Source organism: Gorilla gorilla, chromosome X (genome assembly GCF_029281585.2).
Source record: "Gorilla gorilla gorilla isolate KB3781 chromosome X, NHGRI_mGorGor1-v2.1_pri, whole genome shotgun sequence".
Taxonomy (NCBI): Eukaryota; Metazoa; Chordata; class Mammalia; order Primates; family Hominidae; genus Gorilla; species Gorilla gorilla.
Window position 1 is genome coordinate 141,706,983 of NC_073247.2, and position 15,284 is coordinate 141,722,266.

Genomic DNA, 15,284 nt, shown 5'->3' on the forward strand with positions numbered 1-15,284 from the left:
ACAAGCAAGAGGGGTCCTAGAACACCAGGCCTCAGGCAACAGAAAAGCCACTGCAGCCTTAGATAACTTGCTCCAATGCTCACCCACATCCCTCACACCAGGTGAGGGAGACATACCAGGCAAGTCTCAACTGCCATCTCTAAAGTACTTCCAAAGGAGAGAAGGGACATCGGAGCTGAGAGATGGAACCTCTGGGCCTAGCAGAAGCGAGGTGGGGTGGGGAGGAGGAGGAGGAAGACATTAATCTGGCAGGGCTTCCTTCTAGTCCAAATGACCCTCTGACTTCCTCAGCATGGATAAATATATAACAAATAATATCAATATATCTGCACATAAAGACTTTTTTCGAATTCCTGCTATTCATTTCAAATTCCGTTTACAAAGCACTGAATCCTCCAGGAACTGCTGGGCACCTCCCCTAATACCCTCTAGGCTGAGGCGATGCCTTTGAAGTCCCTGTCATGGGCTCAGGGCTGGAGCTGCTAAGAAACACCCTAAGACTGAAAGCAAATCGGCCGGCAGCTTCAGCTCCTTCGCAAGCTGCTAGCTGCTCTCCTCGGAGTCAATATAAAGTCATGAGAGTTCGAATGTGGACCGCAAGCTTCTCAGCCCTTCAGTCCCAGGGATGGCCTGGGATGTAAACACACACGAGGGTTTATTCCTTTGGCCAGGCAGAGAGTCGTTAGGGTAAAGGGTAAGGGTCAAGGGAGCTCGGATTGGTGACTGAGGAGCCCAAGGAAAGCCGGCAGAAGGCGAGTCCTCTAGAGCTGGGCTTTTGGCTCTGAATCGTGCAGGCTTCCCACTTTACACAGACCTTTCATCCCCTTCCTCCTTCTTCCTCACTCGGGTCTCTCGCCACCGCCCCCTACCCCCCCGCCTCCATCCCCAGATGCCTCCACGCCCAGGTGGTGTTACCCACTGAGGGTGGCCCAGGGGGTTTGCAGCCGGGGGAGGTTGCCACCAAGGGTGGGCCGCCCTGGAGACGAGAGGCGAGGCGGTGAGCCCTGGCATTTTCCTTTCCCCAGCACCTGTCCCACTTCGGCGCCGGGGCTGGGGCTGCGCCCGCGGGCGGCCTCGGAGCTTGAGCGCCAGAACCACGCACTGAGGTCGCCCAGGGTGGGGAAGTGGGGGGCCGGGGGAGGGGCGGGGCATCCGGCGGGGACGTCTCCCCCACCGCATGCAAGACCCTTTGCGCCCCCCCACCAACATACGCTGAGGCTAAAACGGGGATGAGAGTCACACAGAGCACGAGCGAAATCTTTCGCTCTCCGACCCGAACGGCGCGTTGCTCGACCCCCCCCTTCCTGGAGCCAGGGGCTGGCCGAGGAAGGTGGCTCCGTTCTTTCCCCGTGGCCAGTGCGGGGTCTGCGGCTGCCCGGCGAGGTTCCGGCTTCCCCGGGACTGGCAGGGGGAGCCCCGAGAACTGCAGGCCCGCCCCCCCTTCCTCCTCCTCCTTCCCCTCCTCCCCCACGTGTCCTCCCTGAGCCCAGCGGCCTGATCCCAGCACCCCCCGCCACCTCCCTCCTCCCGCTTCGCCCGCTTCCCCGGCGGCGTGGAGAAGAGCAAAGTTGCGACAGCGGCCGGGGGCTCTGCCCAGGTAAAGGGGGCGCCGTGAGGCGGGGGTGGTGGGGGAACGGTGCGGCCCTGCGGCGGGGGGGGGGGGAGGATAAAGAAACTTGCTTCCCGCGGCCCCCACCCCGCGTGGGTTCCGATCTTGCGTGGAACGAGCCCGCGTGGCGAGTCGCGGCAACACTGCCGGGACCGAGGCCGGCACCTGGACCCGGACCCGGACCGCGCGCTTGGGCCGGCTCGGCGGGCGCAGGCAGCGGGCCAGGCCAGCACCCAGGCAAGGGCGGGGTGGGTGGCCGTACACCGGACCGAATCGGGGACTCCGGTGGCGTGGGCGCGGGCCGAACCCCGACCGGGCCGAGTTGGGTGGCGAAGTAGGACGTGGATTCGGGGGCGGGGCGCGGCGGGAGGGGGAAACCAGGCCTGGCCAGACTGGCCTGGGCGTGGGGGCGGGGGGCGAGTTCGGGGCACTTGCTGGGCTCTGGACCGAGCGGTAGGGCGGGGCGGCGCTAGGGGCTGGGCCGGACCCGCAGGGAGAGGGCGAGGGGAGGGAGAGCCGGGGGTGGAGTAGGGGCGTGGAGTTGTGAGCGGGGTCTGGCCTCGGCCGGGGGCGAAGGTAGATCGGCGGGGCCGCGAGCGGAGGGAGGGAGGCCCGCGGCAGCGCGGCGGCAGCGAAGGCCAGCTTCCGCGGAGTTTGTGCCCGGGCTTCCCGGGCTCTGGCCGCCTCACGCGCACAAATGGGGCTAGGGGACTGAGTGGTAAGCAACTCCGAGTGTTAGACGGTGATCGGGCGGCGATTCCGGGAAAAGCGAGGAAAGACACCGTCTGCGATTGTGCCGCACCCCCCACCCACCTCTTAGCATCTGGATTCTGCTCTCGTAGTGGGGGCCGCGGACCCTCCCCGCCACAGTCCTTTTACTCTCCAGCACTCCCACCGCCTTCCCCCTTCTTCAGCCATCTGACTCTCCTAGGGGTATGTGTTTTTGGGGGTGGACAGCGACGGGGGTGGGGGATACTTTCCTTCCCGTGGCGGCAACCTAGTTCGTATCTTATTCCTACAAGGTAGCGTCGCTTCGAGTCGCATGGACATTGGGGTTTAGATAATTTACCCCCCACCCAAGCGATTTAATGGCTTTTAAGCAAAAGGCGAATACCTGGATTTCCATGGCAGGGATGAGGTTTGAAGATTGGGATTCACCCCTAGCTCACTTCCACTACCAACCCCTCTTTCTTGTGAGCCACTTCCACGGGTATTCAAACCTGGGGGGGAGGGGGGACGGGAGTATTAATATGCTTCTCTATTTCTACACAGGGTCGGCGTGGCGAAGGACGGCTAGCCTTGGAGGGAAAGTAGCCACCAGTCCAACTCGGGTCGCCCCCACCATTATTTCGGTGAGGGGGCAACGCTAAGAAGGGGATACTGGTGGGTAGGGGCCCAGTATAAGGGAGGGGGCTGGGTAGTCGTCCCCAGAAGGACTCCGTGTCTTGGCGGGGAGAGAGAGAGGCGAGCCCCGGCTTCAGGGGAGGGGTTCCGGGGAGGGAGATGGGGGGGTGGCGACGACGGTGTGGGGGGGGAGCGGGAAGAAGGGGGAGTCACGCCCTGCCTGCAAGGGGAGCCTCCCTCAGGCCCCTGGGAGAAGGGGACTGAATGCGTCTGTTCTCCGCTGCCCGGCAGAGGAGATCTGGGGTCTCGAGATTTGCACACTGGATCGGCACCAGTGGCCTGAGAAAGTCAGGTCGGGGCATAAGGTGGAGAACGTTGGAAGAAAGAGAGAGAACCCTTTGGCCGCGGCTCACTGACCCTCTCCCTTCCTCAACCTCCCCCTTCGAGGGGCGTCGAGGTGCGGGGGGGACGTGGGGCTCCTGCAGCCCCGCAGATTGAGCGCCTCCGCCTCTCCCAGGAGTCTAGCTTTTTGCCCGGCTTGCTGCAGCCACTGCTGCCTCCCTCTCCGGAATCCGCTCGGTCCTCTCAGCGATCCCCTCCTCCTCTCCTCCCCTCCCAGTGTCACCGGGGCTGCTTGGCTCTGCCCCCTTCGCCGCCGCTTGCTCCCTGCTTTCGTCCCTCCCTCTCTTGCTCGCTCCCTCCCTTCGCCTCCTCCTCCCCATTCCCCCCCACCCGCGTAGGCCGCATTCTGGGAGTTGTAGTCCGGTGGAGCGGGGGTTGGCGCCGCCCGCGGACCCAGCCGGACTCCACTTCCCGTCGAGCCCTGCGACCGGCACCCACTCCACCAGGCTTCGCTCGCACACAGACACACACACACACCGCTCTCCCCCTCACTCTTTCGCTCGCCGCGGCTGCTGCCAGTGTGTGGCTCTGTCTCTCCTCCGCTTTGCTGAGCCCTCCCTTCTTCCTCTCAGTTCCTAGAGTCCGACCGCCGCCGCCGCCGAGAGAGAGGAGAAGGAGGTCGGTGGCGATAAGGGGCGGAGGGGGGCATCAGATCGGGGCAGTATTAGGCGGGTGGCGGTTAAAAGGGAGTAAGAGGGAGCCCGGGTGGCGGCCTGAGCCTCCCCGCGGAGCCGACCCGGGAACAGGTGCGTCTTTTTTCTCTCTCCCCCAATCCCTCCACCCCTTTTGACTCCCCGGCTTTTTCGTATCCCCCCACCCGCTTCTTTCTATCTTAAGCCTTTCTCCAACCCTGTTCCTTCTTCTCCCTGCGGCCGCTCGCCCCCCGGGGGCGCCGTCCTCTTCGTGTCCCCGGACGTAGCGCTCCCTGGAGCTGGGTATGTCTTCGCCCCTCCCTTCGGGACAGCTCCCCTCCACTTCCCACCTTCGTACCCCATCCCCTGACTTGCCCTACCCCCTTCTCGACCCCCTTCTCTCTTAGCCAGGTGAGACTCGTTCGCCACAATCCGAGAGAGTCTTCTTCCCGGCTGGGCGGGGGTCTCCATGGAAACGGGGGTCGGTTGATCCTGGGGGGGAAACCATAGGAATTACCCCACTCCTCGGAAAGGGAGGTGGAGGCTATGGTCTTGTTAACTACCTGACCCCAACCCCCGATCCAAGGATCCGACGATCCGAAGGGAGGCTGGCTAGCAGGGCAGGGCGAGAAAAGGCTTTTTTTTTGGGGGGGGGGGTGTCCGTGATGAAGTGTTGAAGAGACCGGGAGAAAATACCCTCCAACCTCAGAGGGGAGGTGCGACGGGTGCTCTTCAGGGCTGCTTTCTTCCCGGCGCTGGGGTGCGGGAACCGTAGGGTAAGGGGTACCCCTAGGTGGCGGCGGGGCCTGGGTTCGGGAGTGGGAGTGCTGTGATGGGGGCAGGGGCAATTATCCGAGTCCCTGGAAAAAAGGCGGGGGATGACTTCGGAGCGCCCTGGCTCCGCTGCCCTCGCTCTAGGGGCGGGGGCCGCCGGGCCGGGCGCGGCGGGGAGGGGGCTTAAATTGAAGGAAGATGAGATCGGGGGCAATTCATACTAGCACCGGCAAGCCAGAGGGGAGATCCGGCGTGCAAGCCCTCCACCCGCTTCGCGCCAGGCCTGGAGGCAAGGGGTCGGCGAGCGAAGCCGAGGGCTGGAAGGAGGGAGGCTCCGGTTACGGGGCCGGGTTTCGGGATCAGGGGCAATCCCCCGGCCCTTGGAGAAGGAGGGAGAGGGATGGCCGCGAACCCCAGGGCTCCCCCACCCCGGGTCCTAAGGGGCGTGAGGAAGGGACAGCAGGCCCAGCGGAGCTGGATTCGAGCGGATCGCGGCCGGGGAGTGGGAGGGCTTAGTGGTGGGCTTCGGGGGGAGCAGTCCGGCGGCGGGGCGGGCGGGCGGGGCGTGGGGCTCCGGCGGGCGGCGGGGCGGGGCCGGGGCGGCGCTGCTGCCGCCGCCGCTGCCGCCGCCGCCGCTGCTGCTCCTGCTGGGGCCGCCGCAGCCGTTGCCGCCGCCGCCGCCGCCGCCGCTTCTGGGCGGGGAACGGAGGCCAAAGAGAGTCCCGTGCCGGGGCAGAGGGCGCAGGCGGCGCGCGGTGGGGAGGGGGCCGTCCTGGGGGCGGGGGCAGGCGGGGGGGTGGAGCCCCCGACGGGGGGCGGTACGAGCCGGGACGACGACGACGAGGAGCCCCGGGGGCCGGGTGCATGGAGGACGAGGTGCTGGGAGAAGGAAGGGGGGTGTGGGTCCCGCGACTGGCCTCGTGGGCTTGGCTCCTCGAGGTTCGGTTTCGGGACAGAGCCCTGCAGGGGCGCCAAGAGGCCGGGGAAGGGATAGGGAGGTGAACTGGTCGGTGGAGGGGGCCCTCCTCGCCGGGGTCCCGCCGAGAGGAAGGCTGGGCCAGAGGGACGTCCGGGGCAAGGCTGGGAGGAGCCGGCCGCACCTCGGCTGGGGATTTCGCGTTATGGAGGTGCGGGAGATTGTTGTAGGGAAAGATGTGGTCGAGGGGAAAGGTGGGAGGGAAACACTGCAAACCCGGGAGGCCAACAGCACAGGCCCGTGGGGGTGCCCTTCTATTCCGCTCGCACCTCCTCCCTCCCTGAGTGGAAGCACTATGTTTTTGTTTTATTGTTTTGAAATTTTCAGTGTTGGCTGATCGAAACTGTCGATGGGGTGATATTCATTCTTGGTGTCTCCTGGAGTAGACAGTAAAGACAGGCATCCTTTGGCGAGCAAGCATCTAGCCCAGGGTTTAGAGGCTCTTTACGTTAGTGTGGGAAGGGGGCCCGGTAACTTTGTGCCACAGCTTGACTACTGTTAAGGCAGTTTGGAGGTCGTCCCTGTGGTACAGAGGTGGAGTACAATTGCAAAAATCTTCAGTGAGACTTCTGGAGATGAGTTGTAGGTTAGCGTTACAGTGGTTAGCCCTGTGGTTCTTTCAACTTAGAAGGCTCTTTCTCAAAAGCACGCCGTTGAGTTACATGGGAAAATAAATGTGGATTGCATTTGGGGTTGGGAGTGGATTAGGTTGATTATAAAATTTCAAGGTTGGAAGGGAGTTTTAAGGTTATTTACTTTTCTGTTGATATGTCCTGTCCTTGAATGTTGGAATTGAGGGAGCTTTATTTTGGGGAAGATGGTAGATGGCACAGTGGAGGATGTCTGGTGCACAGTTTAGGGTACTTTAATTGAATGATGATGTCACCATGTGGTACTAAAGATGGCAGTATGTAGGAGAGAAATTTGGGGGATTCCACTGGGGATTAAATGGGATAACCTAATTTTAAGAATCATCCCGGGTCTCCAAATAGAAGCAAAAGGCTGGGGAGGAGCCTGTAAAATTTCGATGGAGGCAAAAAGTTAGTAGCAAAGATTGAGGGAGCTGGGAAGAGCAAGGGGCTTGGTGAGTCAAGTTAAGAGAATCTGAAGGTTGATAGTAGAGTTTAGGGATGTGGCCATCTTGACTAAGTCATGACGATGTTGTTAGGCGGACATCTTTTGACAGGGCAACTTAGGCAACTGCCCTTGGGGCAGATGTGAGGGATGAAAGGTACAGGCCTTGGGGCACAGAGCCTGACTAAAATTGACCTTAAGAGGGCTGATCCTGATACCAGCTTTGCAACAAGGGTGGTTAGGTTTCTTTTCTTTTCTTTTTTTTTTAGATGGAGTCTCAGTCGCCCAGGCTGGAGTGCAGTGCCACAATCTCAGCTCACTGTAACCTCCGCCTCCTGGGTTCAGGTGATTCTCCTGCCTTACCCTCCAGAGTAGCTGGGACTGCAGGTGCCCGCCACCACGCCTGGCTAATTTTTTGTATTTTTAGTAGAGACAGGGTTTCACCATGTTGGCCAGGCTGGTCTTGAACTCCTGACCTCAGGTGATCCACCCGGCCCAGTTTATTTTTGTCCTGGCTGTAAGTCATTGATGAGGAAGGAGAGGGGTTTCGCCTCTCCCTTGTCTGAGTTCAGGAGGATTTAAAAAAATTTTTTTTAGAATAGGCCAATAAGGAAGGGACAGCAAATTTTTAGAATAGGCCAATAAGGAAGGGACAGCAAAACAAATCGTTGGCATAGGGCAGAGAAAAGCTAAGGCCCCGGCAAGCTCTGCTGCTGGAGTCTGCATAGGGCAGAGTGGAGGGAGTTCCACAAGACATGATGGCTGCACCAAAAACACTCATGTGGGTCTGGCTATTTTGATTTGCCAGGAAAGCGTAGATAAAGAGGGAGGATCCCTTTCTCAGTGACATAGACATTCTTGGGAAGAAAAGAGGGGTCCTCCACAGGGCTCTGCTTCATTTATGATGCAGTTCATGAAATAGAAAAAAATGGGCCGGGTGCAGTGGCTCACTCCTGTAACCCCAGCAGTTTGGGAGGCCAAGGCAGGCAGATCACTTGAGGTCAGGAGTTCAAGACCAGCCTGGCCAACATGGTGAAACCCCGTTTCTACTAAAATCACAAAAATTAGCCAGGTGTGGTGGGGCGTGCCTGTAATCCTAGCTACTTGGGAGGTGGAGGCACAAGAATTGCTTGAACCCGGGAGGTGGAGGTTGCAGTGCGCCAAGATCGTGCCACTGCACTCCAGCCTGGGCAACAGAGCGAGAGTCCATCTCAAAAACAACAAAAAAACAGAAAAAAAAAAAAAGAAAAGAAAAAAGAAAAAATGTTCAGTACGGGGAGTGGAGGATCTCAGGACACTATTGGTTGGATTATGGGTTGTAGGGAAGGGCTTCTTTGAGAGAAACAGAATTATGGGAAAAAAGGACTTGGACACTAGAGGGAAGGAAGGCAAGAAAGAGAAGTCAGGAAGAGGGCTGGTTGAGCAATGAAAGGAAAAGAAAGGTGATCATCACTGGTCCCATGTAAGGGCCAGCTAAGGAAAAAGTCAAACCTTGAAATCTCTAGGACAATGTTTTCCAAAGTAAACTTTGAAGAACTCTTAAAGCTCTTTACAATTTCATGCTGGAATCACTAAGGTTGGGGCAAGAGAGAAGGAATATGTGGGGTAAAAGTAGGGTAGGGGAGAAACTGGCATTTAGAGAGAAATACAAGCATATTTATCCATAAGGAAATAGGGAACTTAGAGATTATATACAGGTTAAAATGCAGAATGTGAGAGAAAAAGAGAGGAATTAAGAGCCAAAGGAGGAAGATATTTACTCAGATATCTTTTGGAGCCGGTGTTAGGGAGCGGAAAAGCTTGCCTTTGATAGCCACTGCCCTGAGAGGGCCCAGGAAGCAGAGGTTAGCTGGGATCCAGGCCTTACACATCTAAACATTAATTAGAAAATCTAGATTAAAGTAAGGATACTGAATGGGGGGAGGGATTCACTGTCCTAAATAGAGTGGCCTTGAAAGAAGGAAAAAGTGGGAATCCACCAGTGTTTCCAGTCTGCAGGTGGGAAGGATCCTAGGTATCAGGAGATGAGTGATGGAAATTCCAGGGTGAAACTGGATAAAAAACTGAGTGACATGAGAGCCTGTGGGCCAGAATTGGAGGGTGGGGTTAGGGGCATGGAAGAGAGGCTCTAATCAGGGCTTGGACTGGAGGCCACATGGAGTAATTCATTGATTCTGGGCTGAGCTAAGCTTGGGATGAAATAGAACAGCCAAAGAGAGTAGAGAGCTGTTCTTCAGGGCCAATCAGCATCAGAATCAGAGTGAAGAAATTCGAGGTCAAGTTTGGGTGGGAAAGTGAACACCGGAGTGGAACAGAGAGGGTGCTGGAGAAAGTGACACAATTGTTGGGGTAGAATAGGAAAAGGGAGAAGCCACTGATGATTACATAACCCAGAGGGAAGACCCTAGGTCTTCGAGTTTTCAAAGAGAAGGGAAGTTTCTTAATGCTGGAGTTTGAATTAGGTGTGAGTCCATGGTTGCCAGAGTGTTTAGTGTCAGGATGGCCAAAGAGGGAGGTAATATCTACTTTTCGGCCACTAGGATGCTAGTACAGTATTTGATATAATTTTACATATGAACTAGGCTTTATTAATGCCCATTTTTGAATGGTTATCCTTAAAATAATGTAGAAATGGTTCTTTTTCTAAATTAAATCATTCCCTTTCCCACTGTTCATAACTTAAAAGCAATCTTTTATGATGAGAACTTTCTTTGGCAAACTGAAGTTTCATTCTGGTCAAGAGTAAAATTTAACTCTGTGTTTCTATCCCTGTAATTCAAATATGCTGTTCTAGTTTTCTTTTTTATTCTAAGCAGAAGTGACCTTTTCCCCATAAAACATAAAAAAGGATCTTTTTTTTTTAAAAAAAAAGTAACTGCAGGCTGCATGTCAAGGTCATATTTTCCCTGGTCAATGAATTATGATGAATTTGAATACAGCTGATATATTATTTGTAAAATGTGGTAATTTTCAGATTTACTCATCACAGTATGTGAGGCAGGATACCTCTTCATTTGTATTTTAAGAAAACCTTAAGCTGAAGGTCCGTGAGGAATCCAGAGTACCAAGGAGCAGGGAAAGCTTTGTGTTTTGGGCTTCCTTACCATGGGTCTGCTGAGAAACAAAATTTGGTTACCTCATTACTAAGGTATGCCTAGAAATCATAGTGTTAGTGCCATTTAAGGGTACTGTTGAGTTTTGTTATAATGCTGATGTCCAGGGACAAGGAGAACAAGCAGATTTTTGCTTTTCCAAGTTTTGTGGAGAAGTGCACTGTATATGACTATGATCGCAGAGGTGAGTTGATGCACTGTATACCTGAATCCATGAGATGATTATCTTCTGATAATGAGGCTTTACTCAGTTTAACTTGGTTGTACCACACCCCAGTTAGTATAGTACAGTGGTTCTCAAACTTGAGCTCCTCAGAATTGCCTGGGGGGGGCTTTGAAGACAGACAACCTCAGGTTAGAGTGCTTGCTGTTCTACTTCTTAGCTATGTGGCAGGAGGCAAGTCACTTAACTTACTTTCGTTCTTTTTTTTGACAGAGTCTGACTCTGTCACCCAGGCTGGAGTGTAGTGGCATGATCTCGGCTCACTGCAAGCTCCGCTGCCCGGGTTCAAGCCATTCTCCTGCCTCAGCCTCGCAAGTAGCTGGGACTACAGGCACCCGCCACCATGCCCGGCTAATTTTTTTTTTTTTTTTTTTTTTTTTTTTTTTTTTTTTTTTAGTAGAGACGGGGTTTCACCGTGTTAGCCAGGATGGTCTCAATCTCCTGAGCTCGTGATCTGCCCATCTTGGCCTCCCAAAGTGCTGGGATTACAGGCGTGAGCCACCGCACCCGTCTTTTTTTTTTTTTTTTTTAAACCGGAGACAGTCTAGCTCTGTTGCCCAGGCTGGAGTACAGTGGTGCGATCTCGGCTCACTGCAACCTCCGTCTCCTGGGTTCAAGCTATTCTCCCACCTCAGCCTCCTGAGTAGCTGGGATTAAACGTGCCCACCACCATGCCTGGCTAACTTCTGTATTTTTAGTAGAGACGGGGTTTCACCATGTTGGCCAGGCCGGTCTTGAACTCCTGACCTGAAGTGATCTGCCCACCTCAACCTCCCAACATGTTGGGATTACAGGCATGAGCCACCGTGCCAGGTCTTCACTTAACTCTCTTTCTTTCTTTTTTTTTTTTTTTTTTTAGACAGAGTCTTGCTCTGTCACCCAGGCTGAAGTGCAGTGGTGCTATCTTGGCTCACTGCAACCTGCACCTCCTGGGTTCAAGCGATTCTTGTGCCTCAGCCTCTCGAGTAGCTGGGATTACAAGCGCCCAGCACCACATCCAGCTAATTTTTGTATTTTTAGTAGAGATGGGGTTTTGCCGTGTTGGCCAGGCTGGTCTCGAACTCCTGACCTCAGGTGATCCTTCCACCTCAGCCTCCTAAAGTGCTGGGATTACAGGCATGGGCCACCATGCCCGGCCCACTTAACTTTGTTGAGCCTCAGTTTTCTCATCTATACAATGGAGATGATAATACCAATTTCACAGGGCTGTGAGGATTACACAAAATCATCCCAGGCCCATAGTAGGTGCTCAATAAATGGGACCTATTATTTTATATATATATATATATATTTTTTTTCTTCTTTTTCTTTTTTGAGATGGAGTCTTGCTCTTTTGCCCAGGCTGGAGTGCAGTGGCGCTATCTCGGCTCACTGCAAGCTCCGCCTCCTAGATTCACGCCATCCTCCTGCCTCAGCCTCCTGAGTAGCTGGGACTACAGGCGCCCACCACCGTGCCTGGCTAATTTTTTGTATTTTTAGTAGAGACGGGGTTTCACCGTGTTAGCCAGGATGGTCTCAATCTCCTGACCTTGTGATCCGCCCGCCTTGGCCTCCCAAAGTGCTGGGATTACAGGCATGAGCTACTGTGCCCGGCCCTATTATTATATTATTATCTAATTTTTCTTGTTCAATTGTATCCTATTATGTTATAGTAAACATGGTGGCAGCATGAAAACTATCAACAGCTTCTCAGTGGTCCCCTTATATCTTGATTCTCTGTCCTCTTTCTTCATATTCCTGTTGTATTAGTACACATTTGGCATTTACTATGTGCTAGGAAGAAAGCTTGACTCATCACTGCATCTACCTTTGAGGTGGAAGTGGCGGCTTCCTTAACAGCTATGCTGTAACACTGCTCAATAGTTCAGGACAGGAACTGAGGAGTGTATATCCAGTTGAAACTCTAGGGAACATTTCAGGCCATGGGTGACATTTTTAAAAACCATTGCTTTCTGAAAAGGGCTGTTGTGTTTATTTAATTAATTAATTTATTTGTTTATTGATTGATTTATTTAAAACCGAGCCTCACTCTGTCGCCCAGGTTAGAGTGCAGTGGTGTGATCTCGGCTTACTGCAACCTCTGCCTCCCGGGTTCAAGCGATTCTTCTGCCTCAGCCTCCTATGTAGCTGGGACTACAGGTGTGAGCCACCACGCATGGCTAATTTTTGTATTTATATTATTTATTTATTTTTTGAGATAGAGTTTCGTTCTTGTTGCTCAGGCTGGAGTGCAGTGGTGCAATCTTGGCTCACTGCAACCTCCGCCTCCTGGTTTCAAGTGATTCTCCTGCCTCAGCCTTCTGAGTAGCTGGGATTATAGGCACCCACCACGACGCCTGGCTGATTTTTGTAATTTTCTAGTAGAGATGGGGTTTTGCCATGTTGGCCTGGCTGGTCTCGAACTCCTGACCTCAAGTGATCCGGCTGCCTTGGCCTCCCAAAGTGTTGGGATTACAGGCGTGAGCCACTGCGCCTAGTCTATTTATTTATTTTTGAGACAGGGTCTGGCCCTGTTGCCTCAGCCTCCTGAGTAGCTGGGACAGGCCACCATGCCCGGACAATTGTTTTTATTTTTATTTTTAGTAGAGACAGGGTCTCCCTGTGTTGCCCAGGCTGCTCTTAAACTCCTGAGCTCCAGCATTCCTCCTGTCTTAACTTCCCAAAGTGCTGGGATTACAGGTGTGAGCCACTGTGCCTCACAGAAATTTTTATTTTTATTTTTATTTTTTTTTGAGACAGAGTCTTGCTCTGCTGCCCAGGCTGGAGTGCAGTGGCGCGATCTCGGCTCACTGCAACCTCCATCTCCCGGGTTCAAGCAATTCTCCTGCCTCAGCCTCCTGGGTAGCTGGGATTACAGGCGCCTGCCACCACGCCCAGCTAATTTTTTTTTTGTATTTTTAGTAGAGACGGGGTTTCACCATGTTGGTCAGGCTGGTCTCGAACCCCTGACCTCGTGATCCATCCACCTCGGCTTCCCAAAGTGCTGGGATTACAGGCGTGAGCCACCGTGCCTGGCGCTTTTTATTTTATTTTTGTTTCTGAGATGGAGTCTTGCTCTATTGCCCAGGCTGAAGTGGAGTGGTGCAAACTCGGCTCACTGCAGCTTCGACCTCCCGAGCTCAAGTGATCTTCCCACTTCATCCTCCCGAGTAGCTAGGACCACAGGCCCATACCACCAGGCACAGCTGATTTTTAAAATAATTTTTGGGCCAGGCACAGTGGCTCACGCCTATAATCCCACCACTTTGGGAGGCCGAGGCTAGCAGATCGCTTGAGCCTAGGAGTTCAAGACCAGCCTGGGCAATGTAGCGAGACCCTGTCTCTACAAAATAATACAAAAATTACCTGGGCTTGGTGGCGCCAGGTGTGGTGGCATGTGTCTATAGTCCCAGCTACTTGGGAAGCTGAGGTGGGAGGGCCACTTGAGCCCGGGAGTGCCGCTACAGTGAGCTGTGATTGTGCCAGTGCACTTCAGCCCAGGTGACAGAGTTGAGACCCAGTCTCAAAATAACAACAACAAACTCTTTGAGCTAATACTGTTTAATGAAAGCTGTATAGATACACCTTTGAATGAATAATATATATAAAATTAGTTGAACCCATAGCTGAGTCTGTTCTGTTGTGAGAAAATGGAAAGAATAACCTGATAATGGTCTCTCCAAATATCTGTGTTATGTAGTCCAGGAGACTTTTATAAAAGCAAAAGTTGGGTGAGGAAGAATTGTCTTTTTTAAAACCATATATATATATTTAGAGACCGGGTTATGAGACTGGCTAATTTTTGTATTTTTTGTAGAGACGGGGTTTCACCATGTTGCCAAGGCTGGTCTGGAACTCCTGGGCTTAAGTGATCTGTCTGCCTTGGCCTCTCAGTGTTGGGATTACAGGCGTGAGCCAGTGCGCCCAGCTAGGAATTGTCTTTAGGTGAAAAATTGCGTATCATGAATATAGTATACTGAAATGGAGACACCAGAGGGCCACTGTCACAGTCTATGGCAGGCAGGACCCAGAAGCATCTCAAAAGGGATTCAGAATGTCTCATATTACAATGATTCAAGTTTAGAGTGTGAAAAACACACTAAATATTTATATGGTCCTGCTGAAGACCAAGATTGAGGGAAGCCAATTTGTGTTTTTGTTCTAGCGGAAATTAGAAGTACTCAAAAAATGACCCTAGCTATTTAGGGTGACATTTTGAGGTTGCTTTGCCTTTTGAAAGGACTGATTAATTTCACAATGATCACTTAAGTTTTGCGTGACATCTAGAAGTTGTATAAAATCTTGTAGCTAGAGCCTAGGTTTATTATAAAGCTATGATGAGGTGTTTTTGTTAAATGGAGTAAAGTAATTTTCTTACAGCAGGAAATGGAAGTGAGTACTGTTTGAATAATAAGAAAAAAGTATCATAGCAATGGGTAGAAAGCAAAAAGAATCTGGCGGTATGAAAATGTAAGTGAGGCCAGGCATGCTGGCTCACGCCTATAATCTCAGCACTTTGGGAGGCAAAGGCAGGAGGACTGCTTGAGGCCAGGAGTTTGAGACCAGCCTAGGCAACATAGGGAGACCCTGACTGTACTGAAAAAAATTTTAAATTAGCCAGGTGTGGTGGTGCACACCTGTGGTCCCAGCTGCTTGAGAGGCTGAGGTAGGAGGATTGCTTGAGCCTGGGAGGTCAAGGTTGCGGTGAGCTATGATCATGCGATTGTACTCCAGCCTGGGTTACAGAGCAAGACCCGTCTCAAAGAAAGAAATAAAATGTAAGCAAAAGATTAAAGCTTTTGCATTTGACTACTTCATTCTTGGAATAGATTACGTATGGTCCTTTTTTTTATTTTTTAATTTTTATTTTATTTATTTATTTTTTTGAGATAGAGTCTTGCTTTTGTAGCTCAGGTTGGTGTGCAATGGCACAATCTCAGCTCTGACCCCCCAGATTCAAGCGATTCTGCTGCCTCAGCCTCCCGAGTAGCTGGGATTACAGATGCCCCCCCACCATGCCCAGCTAATTTTTTGTGTTTTTAGTGGAGACAGAGTTTCACCATGTTGGCCAGGCTGGTCTTGAACTCCTGACCTCAGGTGATCGCCTGCCTTGGCTTCCCAAAGTGCTGGGATTACAGGCGTGAGCCACCACGTCCGG

General features: G+C 53.1%; 1 protein-coding gene across 4 annotated transcripts in view; it reads left to right on the forward strand.

Annotated features, from left to right (window-relative positions):
• The first annotated feature begins 2,187 nt into the window (after positions 1-2,187).
• BCORL1 (BCL6 corepressor like 1) overlaps positions 2,188-15,284 on the forward strand; it is a 76,984-nt gene continuing 63,887 nt past the window's right edge. For 2 of the 4 annotated variants that reach the window (XM_055375586.2, XM_019019771.4), the window contains exon 1: positions 3,795-3,973. The gene's annotated coding sequence lies outside the window, so the exon portion shown is untranslated. Of the gene's footprint in view, positions 2,543-2,881; positions 2,962-3,794; positions 3,974-5,550; positions 5,638-15,284 lie in introns of those variants that run through there. The other 2 variants (XM_055375587.2, XM_055375589.2) reach the window with 2 other exon arrangements.